We start from the raw sequence: 20,669 nt of genomic DNA, 5'->3' as shown, positions 1-20,669 counted from the left end.
ACAAGAGCATTCGCAGAGGCCTGCTTGGTGGCTGCTCCACAACTGGACCTCCCTCCCTGCAGAAGTCCTGCAAGACACAAAAGCACTCCAAGGGAAGCCTCACACATCTTTCCAAGTAAGTTTCCTTCTCATTTGCCAGTGTGGTGTAGACTGTGTAAACACAAAGCCTTTGAAATGCACAGGGGTCATTTTTCCCTCCGCAGGGCGCTTTTTGTACTATAGTAGATCCGTTGTGGTCTGTGGGAGAGTTTAACAGTGAGGATGACTGCTATGGTTGGAGATGAAACAAAACAACGGATTGAGCTGAAAAGGGTAAACACAACAGGGGTATCCCAGATGCTTTATAGAGACCATTTCTTGATGCTGTCTCTGCGTAACCTCTTCCCGTCTTTGCCAGTTTGGAGCAACATCGGCTCACCAACAAAACCATACAATAATTTGTAACGCTTGGGGCATGTGCATTGCTAAAAGCTAGGCTGATGGACTAGATAAGGAAATGCAGGAACAAGTAGCCCTTTCATGCTTTCCTTCATGCTTGAAAGTCAAGAGTTTCCTAAATTTCATCATCTCTGTAATTACACATAGATGCCCTTCTTGTTAGGCCTAGAGGGAAGCCAATAGACACACGTAGCTTGTACAAGCAGCAGGGAAGTTGGATATCTTTGAATTTCCATCCGATTCTCCAGTCTGCCAATGGAAATGAATTCCCAGATTGAGCAGATGGCAAAATTAACAATTCATATTTTGCCTCTTTGCCTGTCACCTATTCATTAAGGCAGCGAAAGTGATACAAGGCAGCAACTTAAAACCTAAAACTGACCCAAATAACCTCGCCCCACTCTCCCAATGGTACACCCTTCAGTTTACTGTTGCCGTTACACACGATGTACACACGTCTTATGTGTGAGTTTCTGCTTATCATCAAAAAGCAATAGTTTGGGGGGGGGCTTACTGTCCAAAAAGCAACTGAAAGTAAAACACAATCAAAGAAGGATATGATTCCAAAATTTCTTCAGAAGCCAATGCAGAAAAAAATATGCAAGAAACTTTTGGGTGAAGTCAGACATATAAAAAGAGAGTGCACAGCATGTTCCTCCACGGTGGGATAAGACCGGTTTCCTTCCCAGTTTGCTACTGACGTGACTGATAAGCATATCAGTCAATTAACACACTGATTTTACAGCCTCTGCCCACCACCCTCGTAACTTTTTAAAAAATTAAACATGGCTGGATGAATGCTCTATCTTCTCTTTCATTTCCATAGAAATTAGAGAAGAAACTATTTTTATAATGCAGATTTGCACTGGGGATTGTGGGGTGTTTCCGATGATATGATAGGAATCATAGAAATGTAGAGTTGGAAGGGATCATAGAAGAGTTGGATAGGAATCATAGAAATGTAGAGTTGGAAGGGACCACGAGGGTCATCTGGTCCAACCCCCTTGCAATGCAGATGAATCTTTTGCCCAACGTGGGGCTCAAGTCCACATCCCTGAGATTAAGAGTTTCATGTTGTACTGGCTACATAGGGAGCTGCTTTCTACTGAGACAAAACTATTGGTGCATTCAGCTCAATATTGTAAACCAGTCATGTCCAAAGTCCGTTTTTGGGGTCTAATCCGGCTTGTTGGTCGGTTTAATCCGGCCCCGGTGGCAGTTAATTTCCTGGGGTAAAATCCTAAAAAAAAACCTCAACAACTTCAATCTTAAAAAAAGGTCAACAACTTTGGTTGGCCCTTCGGTTGGCCCCCACGGCCCTTCACTTCATCAAATCTGGCCCTCTTTGAAAAAAGCTTGGACACCACTGAATGTAAACACTGGCTGGCAGTGCCTCTCCAGGATTTGAGACAGGGATCTACCCTAACCCTAATTGCTGCTGCCTGAGTGCTGGAAGAAAGACTTCCTCCATGCTGCGAGGCCTATTTTCACCTGGCCTAGGGGCAGGGCCCAGACTCACCCTGAACAGCTAAAAAAGGCTCCTGGGAGGCCAGAGGGACATTGCTGGAATAACTCTTAGTTTGCGCCAACTGGCTAAAATGTTTTAAATGGCACTACTGTATTTTAGTTCTTCTGTCTTGTTTTTTGTCAGGTTGGGGTTGGTTAACTGTTTAGTTGGAGCTGGTGGTTATTTTAATTTGGGCATAACTGTAAACTGTTTGTTGTTGTTATCAATTTCTATTGATTTATTGGTTTGTTTGTTGCTTGTATAGGATATTTTGTTTTTTAATGTTTCATGTTTTGTTGTGTCTTTATATATACATATGTTGTAAGCCACCAAGAGTGGTAAGGGAAACCCAGCTAGATGGGTGAGATATAAATTAAAGTGAAATAAATAAATAAAATTAATAATAACTGGAGATGCCATGGATTGAACCCAGGGATCTTCTGTATGCAAAGAGGATACTTCCAGAGTGACCCCATTGCTCTAAAACACTATACAGTGGTACCTCTACTTACCGTATTTTTTGCACCATAACACTCACTTTTTTCCTCCTAAAAAGTAAGGGGAAATGTCTGTGCATGTTATGGAGGGAATGCCTACAGGTGGCATGCCTACGGATTTTCCTCCTCTAAAAACTACGTGCGTGTTATGGTCGGGTGCGTGTTATAGAGCGAAAAATACGGTACATTCACCTCCAGTTACGAATCCTTCGGGATACATACGCGGCAAACCCGGAAGTATTTTTCCGGGTTTCATTGTGTGCGCATGCACAAAAAGACTCTACCACACTGTGCACATGTACAGAAGCTGTCTACTGCTTCTACGCATGCACAGAAGTGCTCTATCGCGCTGCACACATGCGCAGAAGCGGTCCCTCCCGTTGCGGAAACCTCAGGATCCGACCAGAGGTCTGGAATGGACCCTGTCTGCAACTGGAGGTACCACTGCATCTGCTTTCACCCTTTAAAGTTCAAGTGAGCTTATGCTCAGCGCTGCAGTGGAAGTCAAGGGAGAATCCCTTTAAAATGTCCCAAGCATATCAAGACACTGCTGTACAGCTCCTTTTCATTTCAATGGACTTTGCAGGTGACATTCTCTCAAGATCGCACCTGTTTATGAGAGAGGTTCATAAGGGAGGGAGTGGGGGACACACACACAGAGCCATTTAGCACAGCCCTGATCTGGTGAATTGCAGAATTATCACCTGGGGAATCCCCCATTTGGCTTGCAAAGGAGCCACCAGCAAATCAGCAAGTCAGTAGCGCAGCTAGTTTAAAAGAACATCTTATCATCTTTACCCTGGATAAATGCATGACATCCCCGAAGCACCACGAAGGTGCTCTGCAACCTCTTTACCGCAAAGAGAATGTGATGTCGAAAAATACCTGCCAGAAGTATAAATTGCAGTGGCTCTGAGAGAAGTCAAGATTTCACCCAGAATTGAAAACCTGCTATTCAGGCACGGCAACTGACACCATATACGCTGTCACACGCAATGCAAGTTGTAGCGTTCTCACCAGTGGTCACGTTGATAACAAGATCAAAGGCTTGCAACTACTTCAGCTGAAGTGATGGAACAGGTTTGATCAAAATGAAAGGAAAGCCCTGTATATAGAACACCATGAGAGGCTTGGAGCCCACATGTGAGTTAATACCTTTGAAGTTATTCTTGTTTTAATTGTAAATTGCTTCATAGGTGCATTAAACTCCTCTCAGTAGTGTTCATATGTATATGTGGATTTTATAATAAGTCAGAAAGTACGTGACAAGCCACAAAGTGAAATTAATTACAGCTCCCGGATGAGTCAATATGGCACTTTTATCAGATCAAGGAAGTGGAGGACAGAGGAAAGTAAACCTTAATAGTACAGGTATGATCTTCAGTTACCACCCTTCCATCTCTCCAGTAGATGACAAATGCTCCCTTTCATTGCTTTAGACTACACATATGTACTCAGTAAGAGCTCTTATACCTCTAGCCGGAATGACTTGTTGATGACTGCTTTTTTGAATAATTAAATGGGCTTATATTTGAGATATTAGGTTTGCCAATTTTTCATTGGTCTCTGCTCCTGTACCTTTAACGGTAGCTTTTGCCACTCATAGTAGCAGTTGGTAATGCTTATTCCAGGGGTGGGGAACTATTTGGCCCACAAGGCTATATCCTGCAAACCACGCCCACCTGTCAATCAGCTGGTGTCAATTGTGACATGGGCTGGTTCGTGTCAATTCTGCCTGGGCTGCAGGTGCCTATTCCCAGCAGTGAGCCTTATTCTCCATGTTCTGAAAAATATCAGTGGCTGGTTTCCTCAGGGTACGCTGCTGTTAAAGACACATGAACAGGCTAGGACCGTTTTTTCTGGTCACTTCACAATCGTTAATAGATATGCCTACCGAAAGGACACCATCCTATGCTTCCTAAAGTGGGGGGTGGAGACAGTGAAGGGGGAAATTTGATCCCCCCCCCCATTGTGTTTATCATGTTGCTATACTTATGAGGAATGAAAAAGTTATCCAGAAGAAATATCCTTGAGATATAGTGTGTGGCTTGACTTAGCCTAACCAGCCTAACTCCAACCCTTAAAACAGCTCAACAACTTCAACCCTAAAAAAAAGGTTAACAACTTCAATCCAACGTCAAGGTCAACAACTTTGGTTGGCCCTTTGGTCGGCCCCACAGCCCTTCACTTCATCAAATCTGGCCCTCTTTGAAAAAAGTTTGGACACCACTGCCCCTAACCCTTTACTTCTGGAAAAGGTCTCACTAAATTCAATTCAACTCCAAGTATAAGACTGCAATCCCATTTCACACACATTGATCCACTTCCTGCACTAACATCTCAAATAGCACTGCATGTTTGCATTCTCCTCTGAGCAGAATGTGCCCAAGGGCACATTCACACAAACAGACTCTGCGCATCTCTCCACCCCCAACCTCCTGATTGCCATACACATGGCTAGGAACTCATCTGGATGGTCTTAAGGAAATACAGTGGTACCTCGGGTTACATACACTTTAGGTTACAGACTCCGCTAACCCAGAAACAGTGCTTCAGGTTAAGAACTTTGCTTCAGGATGAGAACAGAAATCTTGCTCCGGCAGCGCGGCGGCAGCAGGAGGCCCCATTAACTAAAGTGGTGCTTCAGGTTAAGAACAGTTTCAGGTTAAGAACGGACCTCCGGAACGAATTAAGTACTTAACCCGAGGTACCACTGTACTCTGATCCACTTAAGAGTCACAAAAATACTGCATCAGGCCAAGCAGTTGCAGTAGCCTGTTTGCCACAGCCAGTGCACAGCCAGCTCAGCTAGGGGGGGAAAGTGTGTTGAGGCCAGGAGTGAAGATGTAGATGGGGCTGGAAGAAGGAAGCTGGAAAGGAGAGGGACTGGCCAGCAGGAGATTCCTTCCTCTTTCCTGCCTGGGCCAGGCATGTAGATCAGTAGCACAAGGGAGCTGCAGCTCTGACAGCAGGGGTGAGATAAGCAGGGAGGAGAGAATTTCCTGTGCAGGGAACTTCTTTTCCTTCCCAGTCTTCTCCTTACAGCCACCCACTTTGCTCTCAGCTTCCTTTCTTTCCCATATGTAGGTTTTGCATTTCCTTCCTTTGTACATGGAGGAGAAATATGGGCCGTTCCTGCCATTTTTTAATACAGTCAATATTTTTAAAAACAAAAGGGGGAGAGGAGATTTCATGCTACACAATGGCACATGCTTACGTTCCACAGTATTTTAATTGTGATTTAAATGCCTATCGTTTTACTTGCTCACACACCTTTTAAGTACCCCTGGGTTTGAGCTGATTTTAATCAGGGAAGTCATCAGACAAGATGGCACAATTTCATTTCCATGCGAGCATGCAAGCACTGCCTTTGCTATGCCAACACCAAGACAACTGCATGCATTTGTCCTAAAGTTGCCCATTATGGAGAAGATAAGACTTGCATTATAGCAATGGCTAACTGGAGCAGCCTTGTAAAGGTGATACAGAGTTGATTGCATATCCTTCCTGCCATTTTTCTGATCAAAATTACATATGCACACCAACCAAGCTGTTTTCTCACCTTTGCAGGTGGAAAAGGTACCGTGTGTGTGTGTGTGTGTGTGTGTGTGTGTGTGTGTGTGTGTGTGAATATCACAAGACAGCCAAAGAAGACTGGTTGCAGAGTGAAAAACACTGTCTTGTTGATTTTGTTCCCCTGCCCCCCTAGTCATTCCAGATTTTGAGCACTCAAAGATCTTCAAGCACAGTACCATCCAGGTGAAAGAGGGCTAGGGGACCACCCTACAATGTGAGATATCTGGGAGGAAAAGAAGGAGAACTCATTTGTAGCATAGAAGTTGAAGGGCCCCGAAGTAAGTTGAGAGATTTGCAGGCGGGTGGGGGAAAGACAGAAAGAAACAGAGTTTTGGTATAAAGACTGGGAGGGAGATATGATGGCTCTGCAGTTTGTATGAATGGGGCACTCTTGAAAGGTGTAGAAAATGCAGGGGCCAGAGCAAGGATGCCCTGAGTATTCTGTATCTCTCACAGACAATACAATGAAGATGCTGGTTCAAATCAATTTTAGTGTCGTGAAGAATCCTAGGTGTGTGTGTGTGTGTGTTTGTGGGCATACTCTGACACTTCTCTTAAGAATTACTGACCGCTGCTCCCCCACCAAACTATTATTACCAGGGGGGACTGCCAAAGCCATCACTATTAAGTCCCTGATCGCAGAAAGTATCTGTGTTCCCGAACACTCACTCTCTCTCTCTCTCTCTCTCTCTGTATGTGTGTGAAGGTTAGACTAAACACTGAGAGCCAGGGTAGCATAGTAGCTAAGAAATTATTATTATTATGATTATTTGCATTAATTAGTCACTTTCTTCTCAAGAAGTGACCCAAAGTGACTTACAAAACGATATAAGCAAGGCAGGAAGTTTCACCTCAGTTATGAACTCTCTAGATGGCAATCCTCCATTCTCCTAGCTTCACCCCTCCATCTGCAAAATGTGGATCATAATACAGATCAAAGTCACTGTAAGGTTATTCAAAGTTATTGTGAGAGTTATTAAAATATTCTCCGTATCTTTTTGACTGAACCATCCCCCCCAAAAAGAAAAAGGTATTCATAAGTTCACAAACTGCCAAGAAAGTTTTTAAAAACTGAGTTTCATATCTGCCTGCATTTAAGAAAACACAATTTTAATGATATTATTCATACGCAGACATCCACTTATAACAAGGGGAGTGAGAAGAAGAAAAAGGGTTGTGAAACAGACTTCAGTGAGAGAAGAAAGCACACAATTTTACTGGATTTGAAGCCAGCCTTGTCAGCCAACACACTTTTGTTACTGGGGATGAACTCGATAAGAGATACATTTTCTCTTCCTTTTATCCTCTCAAATGTCTACACACACACACACACATACACACACACACACACACACACACACCCCAGTCTTTTTCACCTTGATATTTTGTTCAGCACATTCCCACTATCGGGACATTCTTTTTCTTGGCCAGTTTTCCTTTAAGATGACATTAAAAGGGCCCTGCATCTGCACCAAATGTTTCATATCACTTGATAAAGGACATGAAAATGATTTGCTATCTATTAACTTTTCTCAACTGCTTTTCTTCACCAAGATGGAATATGGATTGGAGAGTGGCGGAGCAGGTGGTGGATTCCTAAACTGTGGAATAAGGCACAACTAACAACCACGAGAAGCAGTGATGTAGCAAATGGAATACTGTACTCTAAACCGCTTCATACAACAGCTCCATAAATAGCTACTAGCCATGACGGCTGAATGCTACCCTCCAAGGTTGGAGGTAGCATGCCTGTGAGTGCTCGTTGCCTGGTTACAACAGCAGGAGATGTCTGTTGCCCTCCTGACCTGCTTGTGGGCTTCCCGTAGGAATCTGGCTAGCCGCTGTGGGAATCAGGATGCTACACTAGCTGGGCTCTTCTTCCTACAGTGAGTATTATTGAAGATGGGGCACAGAGAATGGAGAAAGGCTTGCGCCTCAATCCACGTCGTCATTCTAGGGAGCCCATAGCAGAGGTGTCGTTCAACCTTGGATCTTTGTGATGGGGGCAGCTCAGTTTCTTAACCTAGTGCCAGAATGAGAAGTCACAACATCATCCACTTCACCTGCATGGCTTGTGAATATAGTTATTTCACGGCATCATGGTCCTGATCACACATAAGTAGCAATCTTACAGAAGATGTAGCTATGAGCTGCGGAGCCTCACAAGCGACTCAACAACTTTGGGTGATCTTTTCGAGTTTAAAAAAATAGGGGTCGTCTTATACATGGGGGGGGGCAGTTTTATACCCTGAAAAATGGGGTAAATATCTGGTTGCCTGTGACAAGCAAAAATCATTTCTAGGTAACTTATACAGCTCAACTGTTTGGTACACATGTTCAACTAATAATAGTAGTAGTAGTAGTAATAGTAGTAGTAGTAGTAATAATAATAATAATTTATTACTTACACCCCGCCTATCTGGCTGGGCCTCCCCAGCCACTCTGGGTGGTATTCCAACAGGCTAACACAATAAACACAATACAACATGTGAGCAAGTGTGCAGCTCAGCTATCTGCCCACACCGGTACACAAATTCTACACTTGTTGAATGTAATGTGTGAACAACTCACCCTGTTATCCGGTTCAAAATTTCAAAGACAGTTTACAAAAAGGGAAAAAGAAAGACAAGGCTAAAAAACAATTGCAACAGGAACCAAAATAACCAGGGATCAAAGGTGCAAAATAAAAATAAAAAGGTATTCAGCTGGCCCCTAAAATACATTTTCCCCTAGGAGAAGGTGTTATAGCTGAAAATGCCCTTCCCCTTGTAGAAGGCTATCGAACGCTACCAATGGCTACCAGCCATGACAGCTATGCTCTGCCTCGACAGTAATAATGCTTCTGAAGGCCAGTTGATGGGAACCGCAGGACGAGAAAGTGTTCTTGGGTTCTGATTGTGGGTTTCCATCCCACATGCATCTGGTTGGTCATTATGAGAACAGAGACTAGATGGGCAATTGGCCTGATCCAGGAAGCTCTTCTCATGTTCTTATCCAGCCATCTAACTTCAGGTGGTGGAAGCACCTGGAAGTGGGTTGGGTGGGGTGGCAGGTTGATGTGGGGGAAGATGTCACCTCGGGTATCCCTGTCCCAAGCCATGTAACAAATTACTAACTTTCCTAATTATTGAGCTACTATATTTATTGAGCTGATAACATTTTTTGTGAACCTATTTGCAAGGTAGTTCCAGCATCGTAACATCCACCAGTTTCCATCCCATTCCACTTTTGGGTTTAGTATCTCTCCATGCAATCATCAAGAGGAGGAGGAAGTTGTAGCAGATGAATGCTCAAGAGCAAATCTGCCTAAAAGAAGATGGAAACGGGACTGGGAGGCAAAAACCTGCAGGTCAAGGGTGCTAAGGAAGCCATAGAAACTAGAATATGCATTTCCCAGCATGTCTAAGAGTCAGTCAGCCTGAGGGTTGCATGAATGTGGCCTGTTTTGCTATTATATATTTTCATTGCTGCCATTATTATTATTATTATTATTATTATTATTATTATTATTATTATTTGTGGGAGTATGTATGTCTGTTTGACAGAGAGAGAGAGAGAGAGAGATAGAGAGAGAGAGAGAGAGAGAGAGAGAAATGGGCAGAATGAAATATCTGATGTATTACCAGGGCTGAGTTGGTGCAATTTGATGCTGCAGAACTGCAAATCCCTTTTGTTTTTGCTGTCTGGCTTCCATAGCTTTATAAAAAAAATATGTTGCTTAAATCCTGGACTAAGAACGAAGTGATCTAACTGGGGGTGGCGACAGAGAGGGAAAGGAAATCCAAATGTTTTCAGTTTAACTATCAAGCATAGTTTCCAGCTAGTGTGCTCAGAACTTGAAATTAAACAAATGAAATAAACATGTTTCAGTTTTTGTTGTTGTTGGTTTCTTCTCTCTCTCTCTTTCTCTCTCTCTCTCACTCTCTCTTTAATGTGGGCAATGATGTGATTAACAGGAATGGAGCTTTGTGAGATTTAACCCTTTGCATTCTGAAATGATTGTTCCATGTAAAAACAACAATAACAACAACAACCATGCACACATAACACATAAGAGGTGCCTAATATGGAAGACAAAAATAGCATTGCTCCTGCATTTTCATGAACTAGGTGCATCCATCATCAATTCAGCTGTATATTACTGACCATGGGTGCTTCCAGTCTGCCACTATTTTCAAGTTGGCTTCAGATCTCACCCTGGTAAATCCAGGTTGCACAGTTAAAACTGATTTGGGCTTTCCTGGGCTGCAAATTCACTCGTCTCCAAAACTGCACTTTTTGTGGTAAGAAAAGTAATGGGGAAATGCAGCGTAAAGTGTGGGATTACACTAACTTTGAGGCAATGTCATCTACCCTTCCCACAAACAAGTCAGAATGAATGCTTCATAAATGGCCAATGTTGTCCAATCTCGCTGCAAACAAATTCAGGATGAGCGCTCAGGAAACAGTTTGTCTAAAAGCTCCCTATGATAGTTAAAGGCTGTTGCCTTAGTTTTGTTTGGAAGCTTAAAGAATGGTTTGGCACCATGTCTACAACTGCCTCCGTGTGTGTGTGTGTGTGTGTGTGTGTGTGTGTGTGTGTGTGTTTCATGGTCTTCTATCCAGCATCCTTAAATTTACATCAAAGCCCTTAAAGTAGAGGTGTCCAATACTACCCTAAAAAGAATCCTGTTATTATGAGAAGGGGGTGGGGGGAAGCAGAGCATTTTATAACATTATCTGCTTCTGGTAAACTGATTTGAGGTTTCCCACAATCAAGCATTATATAAATTCTACAAAATAAATAAAGCAAACACAGACTTGGAAGTCCCCATTTCCCTCTTGACTATTACTGGTTTGAGTTAACTGGCTATGGCAATAATACTAATACTTGTTGTTGTTTAGTCATTTAGTTGTGTCCGACTCTTCGTGACCCCATGGACCAGAGCACGCCAGGCACCCCTGTCCTCTACCGCCTCCCACAGCTTGGTCAAACTCATGCTGGAAGCATCGAGAACACTGTCCAACCATCTCGTCCTCTGTTGTCCCCTTCTCCTTGTGCCCTCCATCTTTCCCAGCATCAGGGTTTTTTCCAGGGAGTCTTCTCTTCTCGTGAGGTGGCCAAAGTATTGGAGCTACTACTACTACTAATAATAATTTATTATTGATACCCCACCCATCTGGCTGGGTTTCCCCAGCCACTCGGGGCAGCTCCCAACAGAATATTAAAAACACAATAAAAGATCAAACATTAAAAACTTCCCTAAACAGGGCTGCTTTCAGATGTCTTCTAAAAGTCAGATAGTTGTTTATTTCCTTGACATCTGATTGGAGGGTGTTCCACAGGGCGGATGCCACTACCGAGAAGGCCCTCTGCCTGGTTCCCTGCAACCTCAGTTTTTGCAGTGAGGGAACCGCCAGAAGGCCCTCGGAGCTGGACCTCAGTGTCCAGGCTGAACGATGGGGGTGGAGACGCTCTTTCAGAATAAACAACAACAACAGCTAAAGAATCTTCACTCTCTTTAACATTCTCAATTTTAAGAATCTAAGGATAAAAATATCTTTGAGGATATTTAACTAAGATAATTATTATTACCATTTTACTTGTTAGTGGACACAAAATGCATTGCTTGAGGGTGGTGGTGGTGGGGAATATATCTTCTAATCATAATGTCTGGATGGAGAGGTGTGTTTGATTTTTCTACCCCAACTGTACTGAACAGTACTTTCACAGGGAATGGCTTATCAAAATCCAGTTAATATAGCCATCCTTTTAAACCCATAGTTAATAAATCGATCCCTACATCAATCAGGTATTCCAGCTTTCGGCCTTTATGTTTGGATGAACGTAATTCCACTTGTTCAGATGGAACAATTTAATTTGAAGTATTGGTTTCTAACCCCCACCACCACGCTTGGATCGAAAATATCTGCAAGATACCATATATGAGATTATACAATTCAATACAAAACTATGGTGGTGTGAGAACTGTGGTTCACTTCACTCTGGTTCTTGTTCTTTTACAGCTGCTGCCACTGCTGGTGTATTTAGAGGGCTGGAGTGAATCCAGAGGAAACAGCTCCAGTTCAGGAGATGTGATGCCAGGCAGCACTGGAGTGTAGGGCTCAAAGGTGTAGTTGTCAGAGACAAACAATATCAGGAGGGCCACAGGTTCCCCATTCCTCAGTTAAGAGGATCATGGGGCTGGGCATAGGCAAAGGACCCCTGGACTGCTAAGTCTACTCAAACAACTATGGGGTGCAGGGCTCATCTTGCTTTTCAGGCCAAGGGAGCCGGTATTTGTCCGCAGACAACTTTCCGGGTCATGTGGCCAGCATGACTAAACCGCTTCTGGGAGCAACGGGACACTGTGACAAGTGCCAGAGCACATGGAAACACTGTTTACCTTCCCGCCACAGCAGTACCTATTTATCTACCAGTACTCACACTAGTATGCTTTTGAACTGCTAGGTTGGCAGGGGCTGGGACAGAGCAACAGGAGCTCATCCCATTGCGCGGATTTGAACTGCCACCCTTCTGATCGGCAAGCCCGAAAATGGTTTAGACCATAGCGCCACTTGCTCCCCTCTGGGTATAATCTCTGTGCTAGACAGGCCAGCAGCTTAATTTCAGTATGAGGCAGCTTCAAATTATGTATGCATGTGTGTGTGTACCTATAGTTCTAAAAAACAGATATGCATATAGATCCTCTGCTGTTGAGAATATCCCCATTTGAGTGGCAAAATCCTCTATTGTTATCCAAATGTCATGTTAGGTCTCTCGCACAGGTCCCGTAGAAATAACAGTTATATTTATAGACTGGAACTGGAATCAGTCCTATGAAAACTAACTTAGGAATGAGTGAAATTTGCTCCTGAATAAACCTATATAGCTGAAGAGAGACAGAGAAGGGGTGTGCAAGAGCAAAGCAAGAGTTGCATGCATTGCTCCACCCAGTTTTGTCGTAGCCCCACTCACCATCACCACAGGGCCCTGGGAAGGATGTCCAAAAAGGTGTGCGTGTGTGTGTGTGTGCGTGGGAGTGGGATCTGCCTGCAAAAGTTGCATTGCCTGAACTGAATGCATCCTGATTTCTGAGCTTGCACCGAAAGCTGCATTTGTATCAGAAACTCTCTTCATTTTGCCACGTCAATTTCCTGCATTTCCCAAGATCAGAAATATGTATATTGCAGCATAAATCTTCCACAGCACAAGGCAGACACAAAGTTGCACAGGCGTGTGTGTGTGTGTGTGTGTGTGTGTGTGTGTGTGTGTGTGTGTATTCCCAAATATTTATTTTTTGAATAACCTATTCTTCAGTCTGTAACAATACTGTGTTCTTTATAGCCTGGAATGTGCCTGTGGTCTGTTGGACTCTCATGTCATCTGCATGCATGGGTAATGAAAAGACAATGGGACATTATAAATCTGCGGAATTTGTGCTAATGTCTTTAGCCATGTCTGGAGTAATAAGCAATTACGTTCACATTTTGGGTGTGCTTTTAATGAGCCTATTGTCAGCTATACAAAAGGGCTGGTTGGCTGTGAGATGACCTCAACTTGCAAGCTGGGGTTTGAACCAAATGTAACTATTTTTTTCTTTTTCGACGTCTTCAGTACCTGTGACCGAAGAAGGTGGTTTTATTTTGGGGTGGGCAGTATGTGTTCATTATGTTGCACTGCTATTTCAAAACTGTCTTTCTATGTACCATGGATCCAGGTGTAGCTACTTGCTATGCCGTTTCCTGCCTGCCCCTCTCCCGGAGCCCCCATTTTTCAAACAAAAGCGTTTGAATGAGAAAACCATATAATGTCACAGTCAGCTCATCTAATTTCTACAATAGCAGTGGTATGCGCAGCGGTGACATGAGAATGGGACCTTTGGTCTCCTCCACTGTAGGACACCAACACTTCTCTCATGACATATGCAGGAGAAAGCTTTCATGCAGGATTAAGACAATAGAGTATTCTTTTTTCCTCCACTATTCAAGGGAGTTGCGTGCCTAGCTCTCATTAATATTACTGGAACTTGCCTGGTAAAGCCAGAGGACACACGCATAAACACATTAGTAATACACCCTTTTGAATCTCATTTTTCCCAGCTTTGTATAGCCTCAAACACTCAATTACTCTCATCCACCCATTGTTGTTGCTATTGTTATTCAGATTCTGATTGGACAGACCCTGTTACTTTCTGCAAGTAACAAACAAGCCACATGCTTGAGTGTGGATTTTTTTTATGTCCTCCTCAGGGATGGGAGGTGGGTTTTGTGGGTTGGGGCTCTCTCCCTATTGTGAATAAGAGTGCTCAGCCTTAGCCCATGGTGCAAAATGCCACAAAACTAGCAGAAAACGTTGGCACTGGTTTGGAGTCAATCGGACAAGTTTGGATTTTTGGCATTAACTTGTGACCCCAATTTGTTTTACTCAGTTTGGGGTGGTGGTGGCACAAAATGTGGCGTTTGCAGCACAAAATTATCACAAAACTTTGGTATCAGTTTTTTTTTGGGGGGGGGATCCTGAATTTCGGCATCACAGGTTAATGAACCTCCTGTGGACCTTGGATTCAGTCAAAAAGATGTGAGACTGCAGAGTCCCTTATTCATGAGAAATTAGCCACTGATTCATAAACATAAGAGAGACCACTTTGAATATTATTCAGAGTGTATTTGAGTAGCTCACCCACCTTCTTCCCATGCAGTTCCAGGACAGATGTGAAAGAAGAGATGTGCATTTTCCCAGAGCAGGGATAGAGCATGTATCCATCTCACAGGGGTAAATGCACACTGAGACCCTACAAACATGACCTGGGAGTAAAGGAACGGAAAACCTTTGTTTCCTTTCTGGCCTCTTCTTGGAAAATGTCTATAATAATACTCAAAGAGCAGCTGAGAGGCAGTGTGCCCACACAACCCTCCCTTCCAGGCACAAACGGATTGTGGACCTGCTTTCCCTTTAAGAGTTGTACGGAAGGAGTTTGGACCAGCGCAGCTTGTCATGCAAAGGTGAAAAGGGCTTCGCCTATTGAAATCCTTCCTTTGTTCTATGTTACCTTCTTCCGAGCCCAGTTAAAGGTATTTCAAATTTGGTAGGCCAGTGTGCAGCCCCTCCAAGTGTCCCTATTTTCCAGGGACAGCCCCAAATTTACAGAAGCCATCCCGGTTTCTGATTTAATCCCAGAATGTCCTGCTTTTCCTTGGGATGTCCCTATTTTCATCAGAGAAATGTTGGAGGATATAGAATTATGTGACCCCTGAGCCAAGGTGATAAGGAACTACACAACCTTCACAAGACATCTGAAAGCAGCCCTGTAAAAGGGAAGTTTTTAAAATGCTTAATGTTTTAATATGTTATATATACAATTGTTGTTGTTGTTGTTGTATCTGACATCCTAGTTTTCATCGGAGAAATGTTGGAGGGTATGAAGGGTGTGTGTGTGTTTGAATAGGCCTCATCATGGGTCATTCATACCAGTCTTAGCTCTAAACAGGGATGGGGGACCTGTCATCCACCAAATTTTGTTACATTCCAATATCCCTCAGCTATGGGCATAGCCAAGATTTATGGGGAGGGGTAGGACTTGGGGGGGGGGCAGAACTGAGCTATCTGTGACTCGATTGGTCCATTAAGTTAAGTATTTTAATTTATTTACAGTGGTACCTTGGGTTAAGTACTTAATTCGTTCCAGAGGTCCGTTCTTAACCTGAAACTGTTCTTAACCTGAGGTACCACTTTAGCTAATGGGGCCTCCTGCTGCTGCCGCGCTGCCGGAGCACGATTTCTGTTCTCATCCTGAAGCTAAGTTCTTAACCCAAGGTACTATTTCTGGGTTAGCGGAGTCTGAAACCTGAAGCATATGTAACCTGAAGTGTATGTAACCTGAGGTACCACTGTACTTGATATAGGGAGGTCAGCTGCCCTCAGCTCCTGCCAGCAAGGCCAATGGTCAAGCATGATGGGAGTTGTAGTGTAACAATATCTGGGCATTCCCCTTTCCTGCGCTTTAAAAGGCAGGCAACCAGAGGACTTCCAAAAAGCATCTCAGTAGCCAGCCAGGTTTGTGCAGCAAAAAGGGACGCTTAAGGTGTCAAGAGTCCCAAGACAGATTTGTAAAGGTTAGAACCAGCACCATGGTTTGGGCCTAGAAATGGAAACCAGTGCAGCGCAAAAATAATAACAACAGCTCTTAACATTAACATATTCCCTTCTTTTTTTTTCTTTTTTGGTTTGCCTGTGCCTAGGGAATACATTGATCCACAGTTTCTTGAAATTTCCATGCATTTGCTGAACGGGGGAAAAGTTGAAACAAAAGTGCCAGCATAAATTATTAAATCTCCCCTTTGAAATAGTTATCGAGGGAGGTTTTTTGGGAAAGAAACATGCAAGTGAGGAGCAAAAATATTTTGGTACGTAATAATAAAGGCAAGATGGATCCCAGGCGCTCGGGAAAAGAATCCAGAAGTGGGGAAATTGAACCGAGACCGCTCTTATCCTCCTTGGGTTCCCACCAACTCTGATAACTGTTTGCTCAGGACTGCACAACCTGTAACCCACTAAATGAAACACAGCCCATTAGTTATGTAGTGTGACTTCTCAGGTACTTGGCATCTCCAACCCTTCTGCTTTTGGAATCCAAGGTAGCTAAATAAATCCAGAAGGCTTGTTCTGACAGTACGAACTGTTTGGCTGCAGTTTGACAGTTGAACAGCCTGCCATGGGAGGTTGTAGCCTTTCCTTCCTTGGAGGTTTTTAAGCAGACATTGGATGGACATCTGTCATAGATGCTTTGGTTGAGATTCCTAAATTGCAAGGGGTTTGGACTAAATGACCCGCAGAATCCCTTCCAACTCTACAATTCTATGGTTCTTTCTATTCTCTTTTTAAGATTTGACACTCCTTTATTACGTAAAACCATCGTTTTCAAGACAACCTGGCAAATCTGGAACTAGACTGGGCAGTCAGACAACCCTGATTTCCTTTACTTGGGGGCTCTGTGATTCGAACCCCTGTGCAAACACACTCATTCTGCAAGCCCATTTTACAGTTTTGCTTCCCACCATTCGCTTTCCATCTGTTGTTATAACAGTTCCCTCTGTTTTAGACGGATTACAAAATGAAATAAAAAATATTTACCATTTTTTAAAAAATGTAAAGAAAAAATTGCGAAGTTAGAAGGGAACAATTCTATATGATTTTTGCATGGTGTAACCATTGAGAGTTTCTCTATTATTTCTCACTTAGATTTATATCCCACCTTCATCACTTTTTTGATTGGAGTGTGGGTTTACAACAATTTCAAAAGCTGTAGCAATGATTGAAACAATCTGCAAAAAAACACCCCCCCCCCAAAACCAACATAAAGCAGCTGCCAATAACAACGAGCAAAGCTAATATCACAAAACGAGGACGCAAATATGCATGGCCAATGAGTGGCGTTTTGTTTTGGCTGGCATTGGCTGATGTCTTGAGTCGAGCCTGTGCAACTTGGGTCTCACCAAACCCATTCCAACTGCTATGTGTATGTCTGGCAGGGCTCACTGTGGTTTCATAAACCTCATGACTCAAAAGTGTTGCCTGAATAGAGGATGGTGGGACAGTAGTCATGCCTCCATTGCTCATACATCCGCTAACCTCACTCAGTTGGTGGCTGCAAATTTGACGGCAGAGTGAAAGGAGGTTTGCACACATACAGATATGTGTGTTTCACGCTATTTCTGAATGCATGTTTGCTGGGAGGACATGGAGAATAGGCATAGAAGCATTGGACAGAGATGGGTTTTTTCTTTCTTTCCGGGGGGGGGGGGTGTCATCTGAAAAAGGCTTTAGACATAAAAACCTCAGGATATCTTAATGCAGCCACATATGTGGGTCAATTCCTGTGTGTTTTAAGGGTTCCACCTGCAGTCAGGTTATGGGAGAGAAGGCACTTTGCTTGTGGAACTCTTCCCCCTGGCACCTAGGCTCATGTTTTTTTAGTTCCTTAAGGCTTTAGGCAGATGATTTGTTCAAAGTTTTCGAACAGGCTTCAAAACATCTTATATCACCCCCTTTAAAAAAAACACAGAAATTTGTATTGTTTGCAGCACTGTCCTGTCATGCTTTAATTAGTTATTGCAAAGTCCCTCAGAATTTTAAATTGAAGGACCATATAGACATGTATTAAACTTGATAAATAAAACAAAACTCTGCCCAAGCAGGGTTTTGTTTTTAACCTCTTCTGGTCACAGAGTTGCTAGCTTTCCCTTCTAAGGCTCTTCTGAGTTTAACAGCTGCACCACAGGCAGAAATACAGCAGTGCTGGGAGGAAGTGGCCAGAAATCTATACAAATGACAAGAAAGAAAGAAAAAACCTCTTCTGGGATTATTTTAGGATACAGGTTGTGGACTTGGATTTGATATCTATCTATCTATCTCCATCCTGGTGTCAGGTTCCCCATTTAAGAGTGTTACCTACTCCAGCTTTGAAGTTTGTAATGACTCTGGGAGCAAGCATCAAGAAGCCAAGGAGCTGCTACAAATGTTAATAAAATTAAAGCCATCTGAAAGTAGGGATTCACATGTGCCTTTGAAAAGCTGGTCTGTGATCAGTTATTACCCTCAATTACCTTGTTGTCCACTCTTTTTAGCTCGGGGGTTAAACTCTTAACACTTCCCTTTGAAGTGGTTATCCTTTTATCTATGACCGGACTGAGGAATTTAAAGGCAATAATCAATGTGAGCTTCATAAGAATAGGAGAGCCAAGGCAACACGAAAATAGGTGTAAATGTGCCTTTAGCCACACTGGCTGAGCTTCTTTTGGAGCTGGGGGTGGGGGGAAGAAGGGAAGAAGTGGGTACATTGTTCTGGGCAGATATGATCTCTTCAAAAATGGGGGGGGGTGCGCACTGGAGAAAGCACTGCAGCACTAAAAACTAAACCAGAGGGGTGATAATTTGGGGGAGGACCAGCAAAGAGGAGAGTCCTTCATCAAAGGTGGGGGGGGGGGATGAAGTAATGAAGCACAAAGATACAATTAAAGCATTGGCTTAATCAGGGCTTTGATGTCAGACATGGTCCATAACACTGTTAAAAAAAAAAAGGAGGGTGGAAAGCAAGATGGATTCTTCGCTTGCATTGAGCAAAAAAAAGGAGGGCAGCTCAGCAACAAACCCCAGTCCTTTCAGCTCTACTGGGAAACAGATGGCTTTGCAACAGAAAGGTAGGCTTAAAGCACAAGCTGTGCTGGCAACCTTGGTAAAAGGTAAAGGGACCCCTGACCGTTAGGTCCAGTTGTGGCCGACTCTGGGGTTGTGACGCTCATCTCGCTTTACTGGCCGAGGGAGCCGGCATACAGCTGGTCATGTGGCCAGCATGACTAAGCCACTTCTGGTGAACCAGAGCAGCGCACGGAAACACCGTTTACCTTCCCGCCGGAGCGGTACCTATTTATCTACTTGCACTTTGACGTGCTTTCGAACTGCTAGGTTGGCAGGAGCAGGGACCGAGCAATTGGAGCTCACCCTGTCACGGGGATTCAAACCGCTGACCTTCTGATCAGCAAGTCCTAGGCTCTGTGGTTTAACCCACAGCGTCACCCGCGTCCCTTAGGGCAACCTTGGTGCTCTTGCACTAATTCAGATGTCTTAGGGTGGCCCTGCTCAATCTCTGTGAGCACAGGAGCCAACTCCTAGGAGCCAAGGTCCCTTCACGCCCTCAATAAAATATTTGAGCCCCCCCCCCCAAAGTTCAGGGGCATTGCCATTCAAATTGTGTGTGGCATCATGTGATCAATTATGTGGGGTGGAGCTTACCTGCCCCCCTCACAATATTTTATTCAAGTTGGCACCCCTGGTTGTAAGGATAAAGGGGAGGGGAGATTCAGAAGGAACTGTGTACGTACACTGCTCTGAACAATCTGGAGAAGGGGCAGAACAAGGGCAGCAACATGCAATAAGCAATATATTGTTTAAAAAAGTCAGTAGCACAGCACGGAATTTCCATTTCATCCATAGGCAAGCACTGAAAGGGTGAGAAACCCACTCACCACATAGACTTCTTGACAGCGTTTTCCATGGTGGAAGCTTCTAATCACAATGAACAAGTAATCTTGAGCATGCAAACATGATGTTGGAATGAGCAACCTATTCCTGAGATTGAGATGACTTAGGAAAAATGGCTGTAGTTCCCTTCCCATACAGCCACACGGTCCAATACAGCCCCTGGGGTGTACCTTTTAAAAAGCCTTGCACCGAAGATCCTCGAAGCAGCAAAGGGCCAGTTCTGACAGCACAGATGACTCGGCTCAGCTGTATCCATCCCTGGCAGCACAAAAATAAAGAGGCGCCCATTAATTTACCTTCCTCAGTTCTGTGTTGAACAAAACACCTGGCATGCCACTCCTAGCCCTGCAGGAAGTAAAGCGAGAGAGGTTGTTTTGCCTTCCTTGCTATGGCCGGATTCAACAGAACAAAGTGAAAGTCTTTTCTTTCTTTCTTTGGTGATCACTGGTAGGCAAGTAAGATTGTCTTCCACGAACACGGTCTTAACAGTGAGTCCATAAATGACTGTGGAGGCCAATTCTGGATCCACACGTCCTTCCACAGTGGGGACATACCTGTTCCTAGTGCTCTCCTTCTATATATATATATATATATATATGTTTTCGTAGATTTTCACGGGTACAGGAATGCA

At 43.7% G+C, this 20,669-nt stretch overlaps 1 protein-coding gene across 1 annotated transcript in view; it reads right to left on the bottom strand.

Moving 5' to 3' along the window:
• The window catches only part of AXIN2 (axin 2), a 77,054-nt gene extending 56,763 nt beyond the window's left edge, over positions 1–20,291 (bottom strand). Inside the window, exon 1 of the mRNA XM_083489947.1 lies at positions 20,209–20,291. The gene's annotated coding sequence lies outside the window, so the exon portion shown is untranslated. The remainder of the gene's footprint in view (positions 1–20,208) is intronic.
• Between the last annotated feature and the right edge of the window lie 378 nt (positions 20,292–20,669).

The sequence above is a fragment of the Podarcis liolepis genome (assembly GCF_965112155.1).
Source record: "Podarcis liolepis genome assembly, chromosome: 2".
Taxonomy (NCBI): domain Eukaryota; kingdom Metazoa; phylum Chordata; class Lepidosauria; order Squamata; family Lacertidae; genus Podarcis; species Podarcis liolepis.
Note: the sequence above shows the minus strand (reverse complement) of the source record. Positions and strands in the feature narration are given on the sequence as shown.